Source organism: Gopherus flavomarginatus, chromosome 2 (assembly GCF_025201925.1).
Source record: "Gopherus flavomarginatus isolate rGopFla2 chromosome 2, rGopFla2.mat.asm, whole genome shotgun sequence".
Lineage (NCBI taxonomy): Eukaryota > Metazoa > Chordata > Testudines > Testudinidae > Gopherus > Gopherus flavomarginatus.
In genome coordinates, this window is record NC_066618.1 from 235,645,398 (window position 1) to 235,658,939 (window position 13,542).

General features: G+C 40.1%; 1 protein-coding gene across 3 annotated transcripts in view; it reads left to right on the forward strand.

Annotated features, from left to right (window-relative positions):
• The window catches only part of NKAIN3 (sodium/potassium transporting ATPase interacting 3), a 564,816-nt gene that overhangs the window by 338,535 nt on the left and 212,739 nt on the right, over positions 1–13,542 (forward strand). The window lies entirely within an intron of this gene.

The following is a 13,542-nucleotide window of genomic DNA, read 5'->3' on the forward strand; positions in this document are numbered from 1 at the left end:
TACAAAGAATTCAGAGAAGGCTTCTGTGGCAAGATGTATAGCTGCCAAGGTCTTCATAGCTTCACGTGTGACATTTTTCAAAGAAATGAGCATGGGAAGGGAGCAAACTTTTTGTGATTTGGCCTCTTTCCCTGTATCTATTTTTATCTTCAGTGTTCTCTGTCCTCTTTTCACCTCTTTCTGTCCTAATCTTCCTCCCATCTCCTCTTTCTCCAATATTGTATCTTTATCCCCCTTTTTCTCCTCTTGCTCATACTATATTGGCTCTTTTTCCCTCCTCACCCTCATTGTTCTCTTTCAGTCCTTTTCTCCCCTACTTGTGACGATTCTCCAGTCCTGACTTCCCGTAGTATATGCTTTTCTCCTTGGTGCTTCCTCCCCACTGAGTTGTCTGCACAGAGTCAGAGAATGTGCAGGCAAAAGAGGGAGGCAGACATCACTAGTGTTCTACTCCCAGCTTTCTCCATCTCTTCTTCTCCACATTGTCATCCATTTAGTTGCACAGTTAGAACAGCCTAGGCTTCTCGGTTGGCCCTGTGAAAATGTTTGTTTGCTCCCATCTACCCCCAAATATAAGTGACACCTGACTACTGTGGCCACATTGCTATGCACAGGGTTGACCTGAAGATATTCTGGAAGGTCAGAGAGAGAGTTCTTTTGAGTACCTTCAATATTAACAGACTCATTTGGTATGAAAAGGGAATTGGGATATGTTCACGCTATCACCAGCCTCTTGCTGTGGAAGAAATGGAGCTCTTTGTGATGGGCTCCATGCATAGTTCCCCATATTTAGAAAAGGAACCATTCCAAGTCTTGGTTACTTGATCAGCAAACCCCACAGCTATGGTGAGTGACTGGGAGGTGGAAGTTCTAGGGAAACCTTCCTTACTTCCTACAAGCTTACTGAGAGTGGCATTTTAACACGGGCTAATGAGATAGGGGTGGCTGGGACAAATACATGACTATACCATTGGTATGAAGATGGATAGATGAGGTGAAGCAAGGATGCCCACATTTTGGCCAACCGAGGTACACAGTGGCACCTTGCCAAGAGCCCAACTGGCACACCATAATAGCATGATGTGCAAAATAAAATGAATTGCTGGCATCCTTATAGGGACGTACAGTCCTCTGTCCTCTCAGGTCAAGATGGAGCTTTGCATGCTGGGATTCATAGCCTCTGCTCTGTCATCTGCACCTTTGTCTTAAAGATGAGAGGCATGGCAGAGTGCACTTTTTGATCTTGCCTTCACTAATATAAACCCACAGCACATCATGCATTTAATAGTACACGTGCAATTTCCTGCCCCCACCCCTACCCCAGAAGTGGAAGGAAGGAAGCCCACTTTACAGATACTAATCATGTCATTTATTGCATTATAAGAAGATGCTCTGATAACACAGTGATGGGGTCACAATAACCCTTAATGGAGGGGGGAGCGGGAGAACAGACTGCAGTGTAAAGCTATATGGTCTTCGTTCAGCTGCCCTTGAAAAAAGGACTAACATGGAGCAAATATACTAACCTTCTGTGACTGTGTTGGTATCTTAAGTAACCTTTAACTTAAACAAAAGAGGGTTTTTCTGAGAATCGGTGTTCTGATTGTTATACAAGCAGTTGGGTTGGGACATTTCCTCGGAGTATCAGGTTATGGTTACTTCTTTAAAGTGGAATAAACTGAGTTAAACTGAGCGAGGGAGGAGGCTGAGTGACTTAAAGTGACATTTATTTCATTTAATTTAAGAGATCATGTTAATGTTCCAATATGTGAACCAAGCAACATCTGGACTTAGTTTGCAAATAGGAGGGGAAGAAATACAAAGAATGAGAATTAAAATCACTGAGTAAGAAGATTTATTTTACTGGAAATAATGGAATAACTGAAACTCCAGATAGGGCTTTCTGTTCACTGTCAATATTATAGCCCTGCTAATAATGTCCATATCCCTTTTCCTTATTGTTATTTATAAACTCTATTTCATAATAGCGATAAAATACTGCAGGAGTGCAATCCCAGGGGATTAATGCTTTTCCTGGGTGATGAGATGATTCACTCTTTGGTCTTGTACTTTACTTCACCACCTGAGGAGTGCTCTAATTGCAGAGACTAACTGTAGGTCAAGTCTGATTTCTTCAGTGCAATAATGTAACATTTTAGTAATTATATGGTAAAAACTGATGTCATAGTACCCGAATAGTGGATAATTATCTCTTTTTTTACCTGTCTTCTAAAAGTCAGCATTGTGATGAGATCTAAAAACTGTAGGTTACATGGTAATTAATCATTGAAAAACTGGGTAACCTCAAGCATAATTAACAAGTGTCTGTGGAAACAGTTAATGACCATGTATGCATATGGTATTTTGTCATATAATTACTAAAGACTTAGTTTTATGGCTATGAATTCATGGAAAAATAAAAAAAAGTCAGAAGGTGCCTGCAAGTATATAAATTGCTGGCCATGATTAGTCTGAGAATTCAGCCTGTTATTTTTTCTAACTGCTCATTTTAAAAACTCGTATGACATGAGTGACATTTTCTCTTGGTTATACCACACACATAATTGTTAATCAACAGATAAAGCTGTCTTCATGCTTGAACGTGGCATCTCCTGTCATGTCACATGTATGGATTTAGAAAAGGCAGATGTGCTGCCAAAATATTACCCATTATCTTGCAGACTTGCAAAGCTGTAAAATTCAAAAGTCTACAGACTGTTACTCCTAGATGGGCCAAGAAAATGACAGCAGAGATTTGATGTCAGACATTTTTTCCCTTACATGGAGACTTCTGCTGCTGGGGCAGATGTACAAAAAGTACTTGGTACAAGATACATTCTCATTTTCTGATTAACAAGCCTCTTTCTGATTCATCGATGAGGTAAAGAGATCTTGTTCATTCTGAATTATTCAAAAAGAATGAAATGCTGGGAAATGTCAGATATTTGTGGACAGTCTCCAGAATTTTTTGATGAAAGACTGCCTCAAGGACCACCTCCCTTCCCAGTTACAATCATGCAGACTGATTCCTATTCAGAATTCCATAACATCCCTGAAATAACTACATAATTGTAATGGAAAAAAATATTAGGAACTTATTAATGTAAGAGGGATTTTTAATGCAATTTAGCAGCTGGAAAAAAAGGAAGAGGAGCCAGCACCATGTGACCAGCTAACTCTCTACTGGCCACTAGCAAATGTTCCAGTGACCACTTCTGATCCTACCAAATCTTGTTAAAAGCTCTATCAGGTTCTCCCTCTCCTGTTTTGTGTTTTTTATAGCCTGCTGCCAGTCAGGAAAGAGACAAATCATAAATAAACTTAAATCATAAAGGTTTTAATTCTGTTTTCTTTATTTAAAAATTCGTGAAAATTTCGTGATATGAAAGACTAATTAACTGGATCTCTTCCCAAGCCTAATTTGAGGAGAACACCATGCATTCCTCCTCAAAGATCTGTCAATGTGCCATAATCCTGACCTGTTACATTTCTGCTACTGTAGTTCAGGGAATCTTTTTTTGTGTGAAAAATATCTATTGTTGTAAACTGAGTGATGTTTTGATGTGTATAAATTAATGTTAGGAGGAGGCCACTAAACACAATTCCATATGTGTCCTCAGGCAGGCCTGAAACTCCCACATTCAGTGTGGAATTCAAATGCACTATTTTCCCCCTTCCACCAGTAAATTAACTTCAGTAAGTTCATATCTGTTATGCTGAGGTTTAAGTTTTTCCCTGCAATTGTGTGTATGTGGGAGAGGTTGTGGAGCTGGAGGAGCAGCATTTCCATGGTATTCATGAGTAGATCCCTACCAAACTCACGGTCCATTTGGGTCAATTTCATGGTCATAGGATTTTAAAAATTGTAAATTTCATGATTTCAGCTATTTGAATCTGAAATTTCACATTGTTGTAACTGGAGGGGTTCTGACCCGAAAAGGAGTTGTAGGGGGTCGCAAGGTTATTGTAGGGGTGTTGCAGTACTGCTACCTTTACTTCTGCGCTGCTGCTGGTGACAGCACTGCTTTCAGAGCTGGGCAGCTAGAGAAAGGTGGCTGCTAACCAGGAGCCCAGCTCTGAAGGCAGCGCCACCGCTAGCAGCAGTGCAGAAGTAAGGATGGCACGGTATAGCATTGTCACCCTTACTTCTGCGCTGCTTTTGGTGGGGGCGCTGCCTTCGAAGCTGGTCAACAGCTGCAACTCTCCGGCCACCCAGCTCTGAAGGCAGCAGTGCAGTCGTGAGGGTGACAATATTGCAACCCCGGTAAAATAACCTTGTGACTCCCCTACAACTTTCTTTTGGGTCAGGATCCCCAATTTGAGAAATGCTGGTCTGCCCAGTGAAATCTGTATACTGTAGGCTAAAAACACACACAAGACTAGATTTCACAGGGGGAGACCAGATTTCACGGTTCGTGACGCGTTTTTCATGGCCATGAGTTTGGTAGGGTGCTATTCATGAGTATTCAATTTAGTTTGAGTGTAACATCTCCACTCTCTCAAGAGACTGGAAACAGCTTTTGCTGGTACACACCTTAACTCAGTAATCAGCTTTGGACTCCATTTGAAATAGAAGAAAGCTCTCCGCTGTGGCACTAAGAAGCTCCTTTTCTTCTCCACCTTCCCCTCCTCACTATTTGAGAGGGGCTCCCTCTACTACCATCTCTTTTTCTCCCTAGGCATTGGGATCTTCCTCATCTATCTGCTATTCTTTTCTTCCCCCATGAGAGAATAAGGTCAGACAGGAAAACCTACGCCAAGTCAGACTTGCCCAGTATGATTGGGATAAAGTCCAAAATTGCTGTGCTTGATGTTTGAACTTTTAAATGAAGATTCTAGAGAGCTGAACAGTTGAGTAAGCTCAAAAGTTTGTCTCCATCACCAACAGTGGTGGTCCAATAAAAGATATTACCTCACCCATCTTGTCTCTCTAGATTTGATGCTTAGCTGGTATAAATTTGCATAGCTCCGTTATCTTCAAAGGATATCCCTATATGTACAACTTTGAAATCCTTCCATGGAAAGCTGTTTCTGTTGCTTGTCTAGCTTTGTGCTTAGCTTGTGAAATATCATTTGGGGGCAGGGGATCTAGGTGGTTGCTTGCTTGCTGTTCTTTTTTTAAAAAAAATCTGTGTTTTTCATGTAATTTTAGTCACTTTCCAGAATCTGTCAGGCATGAACACATCAAAATGTGTTATTTAAAAACTGTATTTAAGACCATCTAAAAATGCTGTGATATGCTCAGAGCTTGTCACTTTAATTTCCCCGTCTCTGTAAAATCAGTATGCATTGGGACCCATTCTGCTGAAGGCATTTTGGCCAGAGTATTGTCTAACCCTACTCCAAGAAGAGTTAGACGAGAGTGGTGAAAATGTCTAATAATCACGCTTCACCTTCCACTTTTGCCATCACCGGTGAAGAATTATGGGTCAAAATTTTCCCAGGTTTTAAGCACTACAAAAGTAGACTAGACAAAACCATTTTCAGTGCTGATTCAGAGAGTGGACTGACCTTGTCATTATGAGGCTTTCCCCCAAAATGTTCGCATAACTGTTACCAATAGTAACACCCCTGGTAACAATGGCAAGGTCACTAAGGAAGAGAAGATGTCAGTACCTGCTGGTGTTTTAACCACAATGCCATAGAGACAGGTTCTGAGGGTTAGATAGTACCATGATTCAAACACCAAGCAGTGAGACAAGCAAACTGCTGGAGTAACAGTGGGAAGTTTTAAGGAGTAAAGCCTAATGTAGATATCCCCATTGAGACTTTTTTCCAAGGAAAATCCCAAAATGCACCCTTCAGGAACAGGTTTTGTCCAGTCTGTGCTTCCATATCAGTTTGGAGGACCCATTGTTGAGCAGTTGTCAGCAACAGTTCAGTTTTTTAACATAGACAGGGATAAACGGTCACAATGGTTTGTCCCTAATGAAGCCCGCTAGGCATCTTACCCATTGTGTAACGCTGACAGACCCCAGTTGTCGGTGGGTTGGAATGAGAGCTAAATGCATGAGCTAAAAGCCACTTGGCCCTTAGCTAAGGCTGTAGCAGACTCATTAATCTTTAAGTGGTCTCGGTGCCACTTGATGGGACAGAGCACCACACCCAGGAGGTGTGGGGGTTACACACTTTCCCTAGCAGAGGAAGCACATCAGAGCTTCAGAGACTTCCCACTTGATATCCTGGATGAGCCCCCACTTGTAACACCAACAGACCCCTGGTCCTCAGTGGACAGGATCAAACCTGGGACCTCTTGAGCTAAATGCATGAGTCTCTACTGCATGAGCTAAAAACCACATGGCCGTAGAGCAGAGTCATTAACTTAACTGGTCTCAGTGCCACTAGAGGGGACAGAGCATCACACCCAGGAGGTGTGTGAATTACAATTGCTGACAACTTTGTCAGCAACAAGTGCAGCTGAACTGGTGCTGAAAGGGGTTTGAGTGTGGAAATATCAAAATAGAACTGAGGTGAATCATTAGTGAGCAAATTAACTGAATCATTGATCCAATTATGTTCATGATATTTTTAAAATGGAATATTCAAAAATATTTTTTCATTAGTTTTCCAGCTGTTGCAGTGAATATTGTCATATTGAATTTCACTTTGAGTTGGAGTGAATATTTGTGAATAATTTTTTTGTACTGGTCACCCAACTCTACTCAAGTGTCAATTTTTTGTTTGTTCAGCTTATGGACCTCTAATTCAGTAGGACATATCTAGCATGTGGCATTTTTTCATTGGTCTTTTACCTAATCTGTCACCTATGATGATTACATCTGAGATATAAAGTTTACTGTAGGATGCCCTTTGTTTTCTGTGCATTGCAGCTTTTCACATGTTTCTAAGAGCTCTCACTGTGTGCAGAGTTCAGCAGTCATTCTCAGAGAAGCTGAAGCTATGACAAAGAAAACACATACACTGTGTTCTGTGATGGAGATTTTAGCTTTGTTTATTCCTGTTGCTTTCCTTAGTCTAAAAACAAACTGAAAATTAATGCTTTTTGTTTGCTTGGTTTGCTTGGTTTGCTTTTTGTGAAGAGAAACATAACAAGCAGTAAATGTGGGAAATAACTTTTAAAAGTTGGAAAGTAGCTTTTCAGCAGAAAATCTGAAAGCGATATGTTTGCAGATTTGGCTTGACCCTACATGGAACAGATCTGAATAATTTTACCCAGAAGTGAAGGACAGGGTTAGACCTATTTCATTATAATTCGAGCAGCAGCAAGAGTTATAGACCCCAAAGGATCTTTTCAGTCTGATAAATGGAGCGTGAATTAATAGTTACAAGATGTTAAATCATCCCAAAACTATCTCCTTAAGCTCTTGACGGGTTTATGTGTGCAAATTATTTTGAATTCACCAATTGTACTGTTTTGAGCTACAGGATGGGCTTATTAACCAATTATCAAATAGCTATTGATAAATTAGGACAACAAACAAGTAGTGATCAGTGTTTTTAAGCTTACATGTATACCTGTTTCGAAACCTTCATTCTTAAAAATGTTCATCACTCAGCAGGTTTATCCTTTTTTGACATCTAAAGGATCCAGCTAATTACATTACAAAACATATTATATATATTTATTCAAATTTATGGTCAAATCTACACAACATCTTCCACCACTGCTGCCCTGATGGGAATTACAGGACCTATTTTTCCTAATGTAACCAAGACTCTTCATCACTTAAACTAGTTTCTGTATTGAGATGACCCATGCTGAGGATAATTTCTTAGCAATTAATCAATTTCCTAGTACAGATAAGACTTTTCGTTGTGAGTTTTCATCTAATCAAGAGTCACATCTATATTGGAATTAGTTGGCAATGCTATGAGTTCCCCATTCCACTTTGTTAAGCAAAAGGATGTTAGAACTGGATATTAAATCGTCTAGTCTGTCAATGCAGCATTGAAGAATGTTTTCCAGTGTTTTGTCCAGTCTAGGTGAGGTAATGATCTTGTTGGTTTATTATTGGGTACCAACCCCAGAATGAGCTGGAGGGAAAGTACTGGGCCAGGGACTTGGGTTCAGCATAGCCAATAGAGGGTTCTACGATGCCTGTTAGGAACAGGCTAAGGGAGAGAACAACCTGTGTCTGAGGGTGGAAGAGCAGTGTGAGGCATTGTTCTGGGAGCAAAGGCAGCCTTTGGGACAAAAGATGTGGCTGGCAGAGGGCCAGCACCAGCAAGATAAGGTGGGAGCAACCTGCAAGCAGGAGTTGTGATGCTCATGTGCATCTCTACAGCAGGAGAACTATACAACAATGCCACGTTCTATAGGACTGAGCTCCGCACAGTACTGCAGACAAGTACTTAACAATTGCCCTTTTTAGAAAAGGGTGGACTAAAAAGAGTGCCTCACAACTCCAGTACTCTCCTCTAATGGAGCTAAATTAAGAACATGTTTATCTGTATTGTAACCGTTCGGGTCATTGTCTCTAGAGTATCTGCAGCCTTTATTTGCTGCCCGGTCCTAGTAAATAATCCTTCAGTTAGAGACATGATGTGAGTGCTTCCTGGAAACTCATGATACTCTAGAGTCCAGAGGCTATAGGTCTTAGCAGCTGAAGTGTCTTCAGTCCTTGCCTTTGATTTGCACTATCTAACACTGAGAAAGTTTGATATACCACAACACCCAAGTAACCCCGTTAGGGGGAGAAAATTGCAGTACGTTTCCAGCACTTTGTCCAGTCTACTTCTAATTAACTTAAGCAAAGGGGTTTGTACTATTTCCTTGAAAACTATTCCACAATTTTAACACACCTCATTGTTCAGAAGTTGTTTCTTTCTCTCTTACCTTTTCCATTCCTCAGTTTAATCTACCACTTCTTGTTATTCTCCAGACAGTTTGTTCTCTCACTGATGTTAACATCTTTCAACACACTTATAGATGGCTGTAATATCTTCCCTTTAGTCATTGTCTGCCTGATGTAAAGATAATTAATTCTGTTAACCTTGCCTCATAAATCAGCCTTTCCAGTTCCTTAATCTTTTTTGTTTCTCTCTTCTGTGTTACCTCCTATTTGTCAACATCTTTCAGTTACTGAAGTGTCCAGAATTCTCATGGTGAAAACTAAAGGACAGAGTCCTAAAAATGAGAATTTTGTTTCAGACAAACTAGATAGTACTATGTATAGAATCTTACACTTAATAAACCCTGATAACTAGAGCTCGCTGAAAGTCAGGATTTTTGTTTCATGAGAAATGTCAAGATTTTAAATTTTGATTTCATTCCCAATCAGACCAAAACTAAATTTTCAAAATTTCTTGAAAACTGGAAATCTCTTAAAAACCTCAGTTCAGAAATACTGACATATGGTGTTTCCAAAACAAAATATACTCCTCATGACTGGCAGCTGCTGACTGAAATTTTCATCAGTTTTACTGTTGCAGCCACCAGGCATACCAGGATTTAAAGCTCCAGAACAACCCTGCCATGTGGACTGCCTTTGGGTGAGGACCATAGAGCTTCAAGCATCTCTGGCCAGATGTCTCCTTGGGCTGCCCAACTTTCAGGGTAGCTGGCTCATCAGGCTGGCTGCAGCAGTCAGGGAGCCAGCTGGCTTGGGAGTGTAGAAGCTTTCATCCCCAGCCCAAGGTACTTTACATCATGGTGTTGGCCCAGAGCCACGGGCCCTGAAAATCTGTCCCAGGATCTCCTGGCTTGCAACTCCATGGCAGGGAACCTAGAAGACTTGTGAACCCTGGTTCAAGTTGGGGTTCTCACAGCTTCCAGGTTCCCAGTTCTGAGAACCTCCAGGGCTTCCAAACTCCTGCTTGCATGGCAGGGAGCTGCACGTTAGGGCTGCCCTGGGAGATGCAGACCCTGGAAACCAAGGGCTCTGGGCAATCTGCATGGCAGGAGGCTGCTCCAGAGCCATGGACCCTGGAAGCTCTAGGGTCCCCAAGTGAACTGGCAGGAACTGTTGCAGGTTTCTGATGGGCTCTCATGCCTCTTATTCAATGAAAGTTTGTCAAACCTGACTCACATATGTGAGACATTTTAGGTTTGATGAACCAGCATTTTTTGACAAAATAATAATTCACTGGGCAGTGATAATAAGAATATTGCTTACTTAATTTGCCATGCTTAGGTAAAAAAAGTCTGTGTTTGTTTTCTATTAGATTACCATATTTTAATGTACCCATGTGATATTTATAATATTTTATATTTATTTATCATCTTCCATCCAAGGATTTCAACCTTATAATCATGAGTGAATTTATCCTCATACAATCCCTATAACTTAGATCAGCACTTCTCAACCAGGGGTCCGAGGACCCCTAGGAGGTCACGAGCAGGTTTCAGGGGGTCTACTAAAATAAACCAGAGAGCAGGGCCAGTGTTAGACTCACTGGGGCCCAGAGCAGAAAGCCAAATCCCGTGCCCCGCTCTGCGGGCTGAAGCTGAAGCCCGAGCAATTTAGCTTCATGGTCCCCTTGTGGCATGATGCCCTGGGCAATTGCTTTGCTTGCTACCCTCTAATACTGGCCCTGGCTATTAATTTATTGGGAAGGGCAGGGGGGAAACAGTTGATGTGGCAGAAGGAAAAAAACATTGAGAATCCCTAACTAAGATCATCAGTACTATTCTTACCATTTCACAAATAAAGAAAATAATGCAATTCATTAAAAAATTTAACCACACAGGGCTGTTGTTTGTGAAGCAAGTTAAGTTTCCCAAACACTCTGAGGTACCTTATTTCTTCTGAGTAGTTGCATTAACTTTGCCGATGTTGTCTTGAAAGGAGTGTTTACAGTCAGAATCCGTGGGTTGCTGGTCTTTCCTCTGTTGCCCAGAGACTTTCCCAACCTCAGTTCCACAGCAACAATGAACCTAATTTTCTTTAGTACTTGCTGGCTATTAGTGTATTAGTCATTAGTATCACATCAGAGTATTAATAATTAATATCATCTTAAACCCCACAAGAGAATCACTGTTGTATGCCACTATAATACTTCATTTACATATTAAGTAGTTGACCACATGGTTCTATACATTAGATTCATTTAATGAGACGTATGAATCAGTAAAATTGAACATAAATCTTAAATAATTAACTGATAAACTGTGATAACTCTCCATTTTGTTACTGATACCAGAGATTCTCACTTTGTCTCTCTCTTAACTAATTGACTCAGAGAGAAATTATCATGATCTGGGTAAGCCCCCTTTCATGTTCCTTACTCTGAAAAGAATTATCTGTTACTTTCAAAAGACTGTATTGAAAAACTCTATCTGTTCATCTTTTCCCACTTAAATATTAATTAGGCTCAGTGAAAAGTGGCTATTTGTTTGACATATGGTAATTGGAGAATCAGAATTTCTATTGGATTGTTAAAAAGTAAAACCAGAAATCACTTGCCTGCTGTCAGTAAGTGTGATACTCTGGAGGGACTATCCAGTTAGAGTAGGCTAACTTATTATACCAGCTGATTATTTTTGTGACAGGCTGCATTAGAAATAGCACAGTCCTTATTCCCAGGTCACTGACTTGAATAGCACCTTCTGTTTTATTCAGTTTCATTATCTTTCCAATCCTCAGAACTAAGTGAAACAGATTTAATAAGCTGTAATTCTTTTCTACAGACCCACCACTATAATCCGATTTCTTTTGGCAGTTAATAAATAACAGTGATTCTTTCCCAACATAGATCACAAGGTCTTACATTTTCCTTTTAACACAGTGAGTTAAGGTACTTTTTTATTTGAATTAATGGAAACTTCCCCCCCCCCAGCTGAAATGCATTTTGTTTGTATTTATGGACACAGTGATGTTCAAATACCTTCTGAGGAGTTTTAATTAAAATGATAGTGGAATTTATGCAAAATAGTAGAGCTGAGCCAACTTCTAGGGCCTACAAAACCCACAGCGGAAAAGGGTCCCAAACTTAGTGAGGGAATGTGAACACTGCAGCACATTGTTTGGGGCTCCATTAGTTGTACCTTATCTTTGGTACAAAAGGTGACTGGAAGAAGAGACTGAGTGTATAGAGATGCTCCTTCATAACCTTGCTGAGAGCATCCACTTTCCTAAACATGGCCCAGAGTTGTCAATTTGATACCAAAGTGCTTCAGTAACAATGTAATAGGTGCCTTACACATACACTACTGCACATCAGATCTTCCTTCAATGCAGGAACATGATTCCCCTTAGTGTGAATAGGACTAATGGTCAGGAGGTGAGAGAAGGGCCCTCACATTTTAATTTAAAAGTATCTTTAGTGGCTAGTGGTTCAGAACCAATGATCCTGGGGCTTCTTCCTTTAGATTAGGACATTATTTATATAAGTGCAGAATGTGCGGTTGTCATAACTGAATGGCAAACACTTGGAATGAGCTCTAATAGGATAGAGTATGTAACAGAATGACTTGGGTGTATTTTTATTGCCCTCCACTGCTCAGCCCACAGAGGATAATAGTCCTACTGGCTTCTAGATGTTACAGGGATGGACACATACAAATGCCTTAGATTTTTGTATTATTTTTGGCTGAGTTTTACTTTTACTTAGTGAATGTTGGTAGATAATTGAATTGCCCTTGAAACCTAACTTCCCAAACAATTTAAGAGTGTCTTAAATCTACATGTAGATAGTTCTTCCCATTTCAAACTAGCGACCTGCAGGCCTGATACAGAGCTCATTGAAGTCAAGGGGACTCTTTCCAACCAAAAAAATAGCATTACCAAGGAACATTAGTACATCAGACCTCGCTCCTGCAAACAGATATGCATGTGAGTAATCCCTTTGAATTCAATGGAACTGCTTATGTGCATGAAGATACTCGTAAGTGTTTGCTTGAACAGAACCTTGGACCTGACTACTAGCTTGTTGGATTTCCCTTCATAGGAAAACTTGTCATTGCCTACTTTACACTTACTCATTTCACCATTATTTTTAATATATCAAAAATCTGGTTATTAAAGTGCTTCAAACAGTCTAACAGGAGTGTAAATAAGTGTAGTACTCAAATGCATTTATCAAAATAGTCAAAAACTGTGATTAATTTTTGACTAGATATAATAGAATATATTCTCATAGTACTTTACAGGTCATATTAAAAGTTGAGAAAAAGACAACAAAATATGTGTCTGTTAGATTAAGATTACACACAGTTTGGTGTTAATTATGGTGCCTGGACATGTTTATTCATAGTTCCAGAAATGGTTTTATTTTCTTATGTCTGTAAGGGATATGGGGAGAGGAAACAGAAGTGAAGAATTGTGTTTGGAGAAGAACTGACTGGTGTATAGATGAGGGGACCTGGAGAGTATCTGATCTAGCAATACTTTCCATTTCATCCTTATGCAATTTACTTTTAGAATGTGGCCTGACTATTGTTGCTCATTCCATAGAATAGACATCACAAATTTGTTGAGCTGCAGGGACAACATAGTAGATGAATCCCTGTTTTCTAGTTTCATCAACCTCTTTCAAACATGATGTGGTGTCCCTTTGTGATTGGTGGAAAGTCATATGTCCTGAGAATAAACACAATGGTTACATAACATCTTACTAAGCTGTGTGACAAGATAATTCATG